The sequence below is a fragment of the Lycorma delicatula genome, chromosome 1 (genome assembly GCF_047948215.1).
Source record: "Lycorma delicatula isolate Av1 chromosome 1, ASM4794821v1, whole genome shotgun sequence".
Taxonomy (NCBI): Eukaryota; Metazoa; Arthropoda; class Insecta; order Hemiptera; family Fulgoridae; genus Lycorma; species Lycorma delicatula.
In genome coordinates, this window is record NC_134455.1 from 240,681,452 (window position 1) to 240,694,018 (window position 12,567).

Below are 12,567 nucleotides of genomic sequence, written 5' to 3' on the forward strand. Positions count from 1 at the left end.
TGTCGTTATTTTTAACCGTACTTGGTTACAAGTAATCATACTTGGTTAAAAAACTTTACAAGAACAATTTTATTATAAAGATCGTTCTTATAAAGTTTTTTTATCAGTAAATAAGCGACCAAATATTTATATAAATGCATACGTAATAAATTGAATAATAATTCATATTTTACATAAATATGAGTTAACTTTTTTACAAAAATATTAAATATATTTTATTTTACATTTTATTCATTTTTCTTTTACAGCATTTTGTTGCATTATCTGATACCGAAGTTTTTAACCATAATATTGAAAGTTATATTACTTAACTCTTTAAAGATACGTTTCACAATTTTATTTGTAAGCTAACCTCTGCTCCCGTGCATACAACATGCAAATATTTATAAACGTGAATTATAGTTTCTGTTTACAGTACATTAATCGGATATAAACAGATTATTTTATCGCATTTTATATTTTACGACTGTAATCCCGTTAATGTTAATACCTTTCCATTACCGTTTTATTTGTGGTGTTACTTTACCTTTTCTATAAACCAGTTTTTTCCAAACAAAGACAAAGAACTTGATACAAAAATGTTGCATTCAAAAGTTTTACCGAAAACTGAAAATGTTTATTTATCATATAAAAAGAAAACATATGCGATTTTGTAAAAATATTTTTTAAGATTCCTGCTATACTCATTCGTACTCTGTTATGCCAGCCTGTTGATGTTAAAAGTAATAAGTATAAAAAGAGTTTGCTACTTCACATAAGCGACTGAAATTGTGACTGCAAGGATTTACGTAACCGGTTTGTCCTTGCGATTGAGGGCTATGTTGTAGGTAGATGTTGCTATCTAATAAGTGTAGGCTGTTGTAGTGTGCGAGATTGTTGAATATGTCTAATCGTACACACATGACAAGTTGGTGTGGACAATCATCACGTAATATTGCAGTTATATGTACTAATAATTAATAAATTTCAACTTCTGACTGCCTAATTTAAAACGTTTTCTAAGGAAGCGGTTCAAACTTTTTATTTTTTTTTTATTTTAGCAAGCACACATGCGAATTGCAGATCAGTAACTTACCACTAAACTATTAAATACGTAATGTCATTAGGATAGCGATAGAATTATATCTCAGATTAGGAAAGTAACAAAAAATTGCAAACTTTTTTGAAAGTATTTATTTTATAAATAAAAAAAATACAAAAAACAAAAAAAATTACAAAACTATATTTGATTACGTATAAAAAATTATTTTTTAAAAAAGCTTTTATTTAACTAATATTAATATTAACACTAATAAAAAAAGGAAACAAATTAGAAATCCTCTCTAAAAAGTAAAAAATAAGAATTAAATCAAGTTGAGAATTTTAAATAAAAAAATATATTAACAAATATAAAAATGCACTGAAAAGTAAAAAATAAATTATATAAATATCTAATAAATAACCAATAAATAAAAAATAAATAAATGTAATAATTATTAAATTTTAAAATTAAAAGTAATGAAAATATTTAGTTAAATAAAAGCGTGGCGCAGTTTTTATAAGTTATTTAAAACAACACAACATTTATTTTTACAACAATCTTCATTTTCATTTTCATTAACGACGCGAGGAAACCGCTCCAGTTGAGACTGACTAGCTACAAATAACAATCTGGGAAAATCCACCCACTCGCTTTCTTTGTACGTGTTCTCAGATAGTTGAAGTTTATCTTCGAATTCTGCTTGTAATCTAAGCCAAATTGAACGCACTCTTTCCGCTAAAAGTTTCATTTTAATTATTTATGAATTTTTATTTAATGAATTCATAATTACGATTACAATTATAATAATGATAATAATTAATAATTTCTCAGATTACCTTCAAAATGTAACAACTTTGTGCAAGATTTCTACATTTAATTTTTATTTTTAATCTTATTAACCCTTAAGGGTCATCTCGGTGCAAATTTGAACCATCAAAGAATTAAAACTTTAGCTATTTTATTGCAGATAAATAAAGTATACACATATACTAAACAACCTCATTAAACAAAAAAATATTTTAAAATAAACCAAATGTCTATAAATACTTATTCAAAATGATTGATTGTTTTAGGGATTTTCTCATTTGTTTTTTTTTTTTTTTTATTAATGTTAATATTAATTAAATAAAAGCTTTTTTAAAAAAGAAGATTTTTTTATATGTAATCAAATATTATTTGTAATTTTTTTTTGTTTTTTTGTATTTTTTTACTTTTTAGTCTTAATGATCAATTACCTTTTGACATCCAAAAAAATATTCTTAATAATTTTTATATCTGAATATTACTGTTTGTTCAAGTTTGTTTATTTATTAAAACTAAAAAGTAAAAATATTTATTTTTACACATCGAAGTTACATACGTGTGCCAAATTTCAATCATTTTCATACGATAGTTCATGAGAAATGAAAATTTTCAACTAAATGCATGAATTTAGCGTAGGGGTAGTGCGTGGGGGCGCGGGTGTGGGTCATATCAAATTCCGACACCGTAGTGCTGTATTATCATCGAGGTTACACACGTGTACCAAATTTCATTGATTTTTATACGATAGATAAAAAAATATAGCAGTTGCAAGATTTGGTTATAACTAAAACAAGTTAAATAAAAACGTATAGATTATAAAAAAAACATGCATTACCAAATGTTTTTATTTATTACAAATTTTTTAACAATTTTTTTGAAAAAAATGATTTACTTTACATAAAAATTTTACATTTTATATTTATTCACATTACTGATTACAATATTATTGAAGATTAAAAATTCAGTGTGAAGAATGTTGCTGCATGCTTGAAACAAGTACATCTGATTCAGTTGAACTTAGTGTTGAGCGCAAATTTAAGTCAAGTTTCAGTTTATTACGAAATTTATTTTTTTACAGTCACCATGGCGGAAAATCCCGATTCACAAAGATATGTAGAAGAAAATTCAAACATGTTTTAAATTCTCGACAGCAATGGATATTCATTTTTAACCTTTAGCTAAATTTTAAAATTTAGCCATATTCTAACTTAGTAAATTTAATTTTTAAACTTTCATTACAAAAAAGTTCTATCAAAGATTCTGTTTCGTTGTTAGAGTTCCAGGAATGATATCTAGTACGAAAGGGTTTCGTATTAGAAAATGCATGTGAAATGTATTAGAGAATACATACCCATCTAACGTCTGTGTGTAGCTGTAACTGAATATGTCACTGCCCGTTTCAGAAGACGGTTTCGAAAATAAACGAGAGTTCATATCCTGAGATTTAATAAAATTGTCCACTTTGACGGACTGTTGGAGAACATGTTTAAATAAATTGTTCAGTATCCGTTTTACTACTAAAGCTTCTCTGTGGATGCTGCAATGAATGAGGATAAAATTTTCTGTAACTGATTTTACTTAGGTGTCAATACCTCCATATTTCCTGAAATAGCTCGAGCACGATCTGAACAGAAGCCAACGCACGCACTGCTTCCAGTTCAGTCCATATACTGCAAATAAGTCATCCAGCTTTTTCGATATTTCATCGGTGGTAGTTTGTGTTGAGAGTTCATGAATAAATAAATAATCCTCTTTAATTTTTCTTTGAAATATATACCGCACGCAAACCATAAATTGAGGATAGTTTCTTACATTTGTGCTCTTTTCCAGTTGCATGGTAAAAAAATCACTATTTTTATTTTATTTTTGACTTTAGCTATTAAGTTTTCTTTAATGATTACCGCCAAGCTTCAATTCTGCGGTACATAATATCATTTTACAGCGGTATCATGTCAAGTTGTTTAGCTGACAATTCATCCAAATACAAGTCACCATCTTTTGCAGCAGGTAGCAATAGCTCTTCACCGATTGTTTGATCTTTTCCACACTTTAATTCTTAAGCTTAATACGAAAGATGCCTTAACTGTTTTTTGAGTTATGTCCGTAAAAGATGACATAATTTTCTTTGCGTGTTTTATTGGCGGCAATTTTCGAACAAAATAATCTTCAGGTTTGTTTTCTAACGTTAATTGTATAGTAAATTCGGAGAAGTTTGAATAATGAGTGTTTCATGCTTTGGTTTGAAAGAATTTCAAAACAGATTACAAGTTGGCTCATTGTTTACATCCGTGACAATAAATCCAATATTAATGTACTCAGAATCATATTTTGTTTCAACTTTTCCAATTTTATGAGGAAAAAGACTCACTTACGCAAATTCTGATGTAGAGCTCGATGGTAGAAGACTTTTAACAGACGATGTTTTGTCTGCATTGTATTAAGCAACTATTTCATGTTGATTTATATTTAATGTCAACTAAATTAACTAAACTATATCAAATTAATCCAAGTAAAGAACGTAAATAAGTATGTGTATAAGAAAAAGTCCCTTTCGAGAAACGTATGTGTCACTAGCAGTTAACTAGACAACACAGGGACAGACAAGTCGCTACATGTGCGCTGTGGCATCTAAGAACACGGCGATGTTGCGTGTTCATTCTTGCTAGCGAAATAACTGATATTATTATTGCTGTTATACATAAATAATTTCCTCAAATTAAGGGGAAACCTGTGTGTACTTCGATTGTGTTTTGATCCCGCAAACGGAGACTGTGCGGTATCTGGGACTTCACCTGGATCGGCGTTTGACCTGGAAGTGTCACGTGATGATAAAGAGGAAACAGCTAAACGCAAGGTACAGGGAACTTCATTGGCTGCTATGGAGGAACTCAGGCCTCACGTTATCCAACAAGATCTTAATTTATAAGGCTATCCTGCGCCCAAACTGGACGTACGGTGTAGAATTGTGGGGAACGGCTAGTACTAATAATGTGGAAATTATACAACGATTTCAGAACAAAGTAGCGAGGGTAATTGCCGAAGCTCCGTGGTTCACGCGGAATGATGAGATTCACGATTATCTGGAGCTCACATCGGTTCTTGAGATTGCACAACAGCACAATGTCAAATACCTGCAGAAGCTTGAGAATCATGTAAACCACTTTGCAGTTAATCTACTCGATAACAACAGAGACGTCCGACGGTTGAAACGAACCCATGTACTCGACTTAGGATGTGCGTAACGGTTTGGAATCTAACACCGTCAAGTTTAGTGGTATCGTATCTAATTTCTTGTTACTTCTCTTTCTTTTTCTTTTTTATTTGTTATTAATGTTTGTTTTGTGGACTATATGGTTCTGAAATTAATGGTTTGTGATTTATGACTGAGCTTGAAATTTCATATTTGACTTTGCTCCCAACTATTTATTGTGTATTATTTATTTTGGGGGTTCCTTAAGGACTTTCTTATCACGTGTTTTTGTCAGGAAACTTATTTATGGCTCCGCAGGAGAGCCGATTGTAATTATAATTGTTATTGAGCAAAAAAAAAAAATTTAACAGGAAAGGAAATGCATGAAAATTGTTTTGTATTATTATACATCAAAAGAATTTGAAAATCGCTGATCCACTGTATTAATAATAAGAAATAAATACTTAAAATAATAAATATTTGTTGTAACTTGGAACTATAATACAAAATTTTTATATTTTTTGTATTATATTTTTTTTTTTCTGTATTCTTGTGTCTGTCTACCACCTTGTGTATCTGCCTACTACCAGTGTTACGCACACCACAGTTTCACAGTTTTTGAACCGTTGTTCTAAGGAATACAAAGATTCAAATTTGAGGAATTAAAAAATGTAAGCGTTTGCAACAATTGGATAACAAGATCGCATACTTTACAAAAACCTGTCCTAGTATTATTATTCATTAAGAATAAATTAAGATTGTATTAAAGATTTGTTTAAAATGTCGTTTCCTGAAAATATTTAATATTAGGTTTCATTTAATTATGTTTTTTTTAGAATCCATCCGCAAATAATAAGTGCAGTAATTTAAGCACTTCTTCATTATTTCTTTAATTATATATCCTTTCACTTCCTTTTTATCAATTTAATTTATTAATTTTTAATTTCCTGTTAATATCTTTTTTTTTAATTTTTATTTACATTTTATTTCTATTTTTAATTCCATTCGTAATGTCTTTGAAATGCAATGTATTTTGCAAATTAGAGATATTTACCTTTACTTTACTAGTATCAGATTATTTATTACCTGATTATTGATTTATTATCGGATACTATACAAAGTCGCATTGTTACAATCTGTTCTGCGCTAGTTATACTACCCTTGATCTTTTAACCTATGATCTTTGTTATTATGAAGAGAACATTAGGCTTAAGATTAGTCATTAAAGACATAAGACCAGTAAACAATCAGTACTTACTGGTTTTTATCTCTTGAATCAAAAAGCAAATGCTAGTTTAGCTTGCCAAATTTACGATTAAATGATTGTGATATATATATATATAATAACGTAGACAACAAAATAGAAAATGCAAAATGTGCTTTTACAGTGACAGAGAAAAATTAATGCAGAGAAGAAAAAGTTTTTTTCACGTAAAGGTTCAGTTAGTTCGGAAATGTTCCCTGGGACAGTTCACGGTTCTAGTACTAAATACAATAAGCCTATCACATGATACGCAACCTATCATATACCATCGATCTGAAGCGTCGATACTAAGCAATGCATCCTAACTCTGGACAACCTCGCTTCAGATTCCCAGGTTCAATAGAAATTATTTTAATCAGATGCAATTTCATTTGACAATTCTGAAGTTTCAGTCGAAAAATATGTATAGCCGATTTGCCTAACGCTACACCTAACGTATTTCTACGAATACATTATATTAAGCATTACTAATAAAGCATTATCTGTGGTAACAACTGTTGTTGGCACTCGTAGATAGAATCATAATAATTTTTCAAGCACAATTATTTTTCTTTTACAAGTTGATAAGTAAGTATTATAATTGTAATATTTATTTTTTTTAATGTTAAAATTTACATATCCTGCCGTCTTTCACAGTTGGCAAAAACTGTAAAAATGACTTAATTTTTAATTTAATTCATAAAAACGCTTGTGTTGTTTTCTATTATGACATATAATAAATCTTTCTCCTTTTTCATTCGTATGTAATTATTCTTAGGGATAAAGTTACAATTCATGTTATTAAAGCACGTGAGAATAATTATTTCTTTTCGAGCATTATTTTCCTTCAACCACTTCCTTGTACATTTATATTTTTTTGTTTTATTTTTTTTTTTAGAAATATATACATAAACAGTAATTTTTAGCAGTAATTCAGTAGTTCAGTGCATGCTCACTGAAACAAACCGCAGACTCAAAACAGTTTAAACCATTAGAAGAGAATAGTTTACACTTCATTTTTCGATCACAAGTGTAGTACAGTAAAACCTCCCCAAAACCGAATCTGACGGGACCGAGTAAGAATTCCGTGTTGAAGAGGTTTACGTCTTGCAGAGTTTTTAAAAACCGAGCTAATTTATCGTGAGGTCCTGTGCTATGAATTATACAAATGTAAAATGAAGTTAGTCAAGAATAAACGTTTAGCATGATCCGGAAATTATACTGCATATAAAGAACATTAACCACTAATTTTCAAAAATTGTTCAGTTACACTAAAAGAGGGTGTATATTTTTTAAGTTAGTAATTTTTCATTTAAGTTACGTTTAATTAGAAGACATATACTTAGCCTAAAAATAAAATAAAATCATTTTCTAAAATAATAAAGTATAGTTTTGTTTCAATAATTTACCCTTGGAACTTTCGTTTTCAATAATTTATACACTTCACTTCAGGTACACACTTCAGTAATATAAATAGAAAAAATTCATTTAGCCTAAAACACAACATGATTTAACGCTAATTCTATAATAAAGTCATTTTACGGTTTTTCTGTTTCAATAATTTATTCTAGCGGTTAACATATTCTGTCGCAAATCATCACTGTTTATACGAATGCAAATTCCTCCCAGCTGGGCGACCATACCCAATGCTTCTCTGAAACTGTTAATTTTGTTTTCTGTGTACTCTCCGTATCCTGCTTCTTCTTCTTCTGAACTTTCCTTAATCTTGCTAGTTTTAGAAAAAATAATTTTACCTACATTCTGAAATCCTTCTTCGATTACCAAATCTCTATCAATACCCATGTAGTCTTCAGCACGAACCGATGTTTGACCACTTTCTATGCGACAGAAATTCCATTTCACGCAATATTATTGTACTGAGCAAAGTACATATATCGGGAAAATAATTATTATCGGTTTCAGTACGGAAACCAACCTCTTTAAACGCATTTTTAACACATTTATTTGTAATTTGTTTGTCGATGAAGAGAGCTACCTTAGTCCATCCAGAACAGTTATGCGACAGTTCTTGGACAGATGAACATGAATCCATATTGGCGTCTAGTGACTGCAGAATGTGTTTCCGATAATGAATTTTTCATTATCGAACAGGAGGATAATGAACCCCCTGATACACTGGTTGAGTTACACTAGTTGTGTTTGGAGAAAGAACACAAGTTTCATGTTAGAATAATTTCCATGAGGGTGACAAGACGCATTGTCTAAAAGCAGTAGAATATTTCTATTTTCACTATTTTTTAATTTAAATTATATAGCCATTTTTCCATTATGTTGGACGTCATCTAAAACTTTTTATTAGCGTACCATTCCCGTGGTAACTTAACGACATTTTTGAAACGGCGAGGCTTCCAAGATTTACGTATTAACCAATGGTTTAAGCAACGTACCATCCGCAAAACCGCGCACCACAACAGTTATCTTTGGATTGTTTGCCTCCAATATACTTTTAATTTTTGAAACACGGTGTTTTGTTCGGTAAAGCTCGAAAAAATAAGTCGGTTCCATCGCAACTACCGATATTTTTTGGTTCGTAACCTGCGGTTATTTCTTTAATTTTTTTTCCCAGTCGATAATTATTTTTTGTGTCTACATCTTTAATCTCACCTAAAAGTTGATTGTTAGATAAACAACAGTTACAGTAATATATTATTATAGCAATAATCATTTCTACTGGATTTATATTAGCAAATCGTGGGGATGTACAATCTTATTTTTTAACTTTCTTTCTGTCTTATGGGACAAGATTAAAACGTAAAATTAAAAGTAAAATCGATATTTCCTTTCCGTTTCCGTATTGTGGAGTTTTCCGTCTTCAAGAGATTAATTTCTATAAAAATATATCGGGACTTGGGAAATTGTACGTTTTGAGGTGGTTTCCGTTTTTTAGGGGTTCCCATTTTGTAGAGGTTTCACTTTAACATATATTTATAAACGTACAAAAACATCATACGTTACATATTCATCATCATAAGTCTTACATTTTAACTCTTATAATATAAAAAATACATGATATTCTTAAATGAAAAAAACAATTAACAAATTATAGATTAATTTTCCTTTGGTACACTCATTTTTCGTGCGCTTACAACAAAAATTCCACATTTACTCTTTAAATTTTTTTTTTTTAATTTCAGTTTTTAAATGTGATTCATTTCATCTCTTCCGATCGGTTTTTCCATCTGTTAGGAGTGTTGATCATCTTCTTCTGATTAATAATTTATTCTATAAAAATTTGTCTACACAAAATTCAACGTCTTAACATAAATGACGTTGTATTCTTAGATATTATAACACGTGGTCGTTTTGCGCTATTTCCTCTGCACGTAGTCAGTACACGGACTCGCATGTACTAACGACGTGCAAAGGCAACTCAAAACGGCTACATGCATTTAAAATTCTAATATAGCCAGGTTTTGTATGTAAGTACTGTTTTAGGCGAGTTTTCAGAATTCAAATTAAGTAACACGTTAATATTTTAAAGTAAAGTAACTCCGTTTAATTACTTTTTTAACTATTATTTCAGTGATAGTAGCATCCAAGTCATTCCCTGTTCTCACATCTCCAGTTCGATTATCGATTCTAGTACATTGTTGTTCCTTACAGTATTTCTTTTACTGTGAATCTCAATACTTGTTTCTTTCTGGGATATATAATGAAAACATAATGTTTTCAACTAGTTTTATCATAACAATATCAGAACTCTATTAATTCATAGATATTTTAACTTCTTTCTTGTGCCGGTATCTTTAGAAGTTGTTAGTACTTGAATTACATATCTTGTGACACTATTTCCAAGAATGCTATCAGAATGTTTTCAAAAATAAATAATAATAATACAAAAAAATACTCTTTATCATTACGTACAATCATGACAGGCATTACATAAGCCTGCGATGGTTGTGATTTTTTAGTTTTTGATCATTGATTCTTATGTATATTTTTAGCGCTGAATCCGAAAATAACCTTCATTTTTTTCCATCACGTTACAAATTATAATAATTATAATAATTATAATACAAAATTTTTCGCAAATTGCAGAAATGTGATGCTATGAAATAGACATAAAAAGGCTTTTTTTATAATAAATTAATAAAATATATTTACTTTTTCGGCTTATACTATGCATTCTTACAGCTAAACAGTTGAGTGGTCTGAAGAGGAAGACGGTAGGGTCATTGACCCCTTAATTTCTAATAAAAATTGCCATAAAATAAGCCTAATTTCATTATAATGCATTTTTAAATTAATTTATTTAATTAATTTTTATGAGGTACTCGTCATGCCTTTGGAAACCACTGCCCCTCTACATACACCCATACTGACGAAGTATGTAAAATACTTACAATTTTATTCCATGTGTCGAAGTTTCTTTGGATGGCTTATACTCTACTTCGCGCTTTTCCTTCTATGTTCTGTGTAGGATTCATTTCGGTGTAATATCCAGTAATATTCCGCCACCTTCGTAGCAGTTCACTTTCCTTTCCATTTCTTTCATGTCCTGATGAAATCCTCACCCATCTCTTCGCTAACGTCACCCAGATTTTCAGGAGAATAGTCCACGTGTGAATTTAAGAAGTGAATCTTTAAGCTCATGGAACAGCCTAAATTTGTGTACTTCTGCTGCATCTTTTCAACAATTGATTTGAATTTCGATCCTTCTTATTGCTCAGAAACTTGGTTACTACGTCTTTAAAGGCTCCTCAAGCTTCTTTTTCTGCAACTTCTATTTGTTTCTCAAAATTTCCTTCCATCTTTGATAAGTTTTCTAATGTCAGGACAGTAAAGACATTCTCTTTTAGTTTGGCGGTTGATAAGATTAGAAATTTGTCACAGATGTATTTAAAACATTTACCTTCTTTTAGTAGGCTTTGTCAAATTGCTACATCAAGCTTAACTTGATATGCAGAGGTGGAAGGAGAACTTTATTTGGGTCTATGATTACTTTTCGGTGCACATTTTTGGTTCCAGATTCTAACGAAGCTCTTTTTAGCCAATCTTTCCTTATCCAATGATTTTCTCTGTCTCTGCTATCCCATTCGCACAAAAAAAAACAAGGAAACTTTATGTATATTCTTTGCTGTCCTAGGAGCATCGATATTATTTTGAGATCGCCGCATGTAATCCACTAATGATTGTCGTATTTAATTTTATCGAGACGAATTCCAAATTATCGTAACCCTCTTTTAAATGGACAGAATGTCAGACGGGTATTGACGGATACGTATTCCCAATTGTGAATTGTGAAGAAGGACAACTTTGATCCTTCTTTTGGACGTATCTGTGAACAGTCTCCAATCGGTACTTTCGTACGGATTGTAAAATCCATTACACGGATTGTACGGATTGTAAAGTCCACGTACATCAGTACAGAAGACTGATTCTCCTTCTTCCGAAATATGTAGAAGAAAATCCTTTCCTTTGCACCTGAACCAGGAAAATTGGTACCAACTGCTAGCAGGTTCTTCTGTTTAACCCTCTAACCAAGCAATTCTGAATTTTCTTTGGTCAGATGTAAGTCTCGAACCAAATCGTTTAGTTCAGACTGTGAATATAGCTCTGGTGTACAGCTAACTCGTATCTCCGGGTTCATACTCCTCGAAGTTATCATCATTTAAATCACTTGTGGAACCATCTATTTTAGGTAAATTTTCTGGTGGAATTGTTGTTGGTGTCCAGTTCTGTCTTGATCTCCTCGTAGCAGTGTACCTCGTGTATTTCACTCCGAAATACACGAGGTACACTACTCAAACGAAACTTGTTATTTATATTTTTTGCCTTTCCACCATTAACTCACTACAAATGGAACAAAAAGAATCTGCAGGGCTTTTGCAGCCTCTTGAAGCCATTTTCAAAATGGAAAGTTTGCTTTGTGGCCTGAAAATATATTTTCCACAGACAAAAACACATTTTATCACGGAGGACTGAAAAAACTAGATTTACGCATTCTGATGGTTAAAACGACACTGATAGTAGTTGCACGGTGCATTAGTGTGCGAATAACAGCTGCCAATAAACATGTTACATCTTGTAAAGATTTGTCACAACCTATCGGCCAAGCTCTCCCACCTTGTCATCTTCAATCCAGCCCCCCTTGCCTGCCTCTCTTCAGACCATTTAACTGTTTAGCTATAAGAATGCCAAAAGGTAGCTGTATAAGCCAAAAAGGGGAATATATTACATTAATTTATTATAAAAATTTATTATAAAAAAAAAACTTTTTATGTCTATTTTATAGTATGACATTTTCGTAATTATTTGCAATTTCCGAAAAATCCTGACATGATGGAA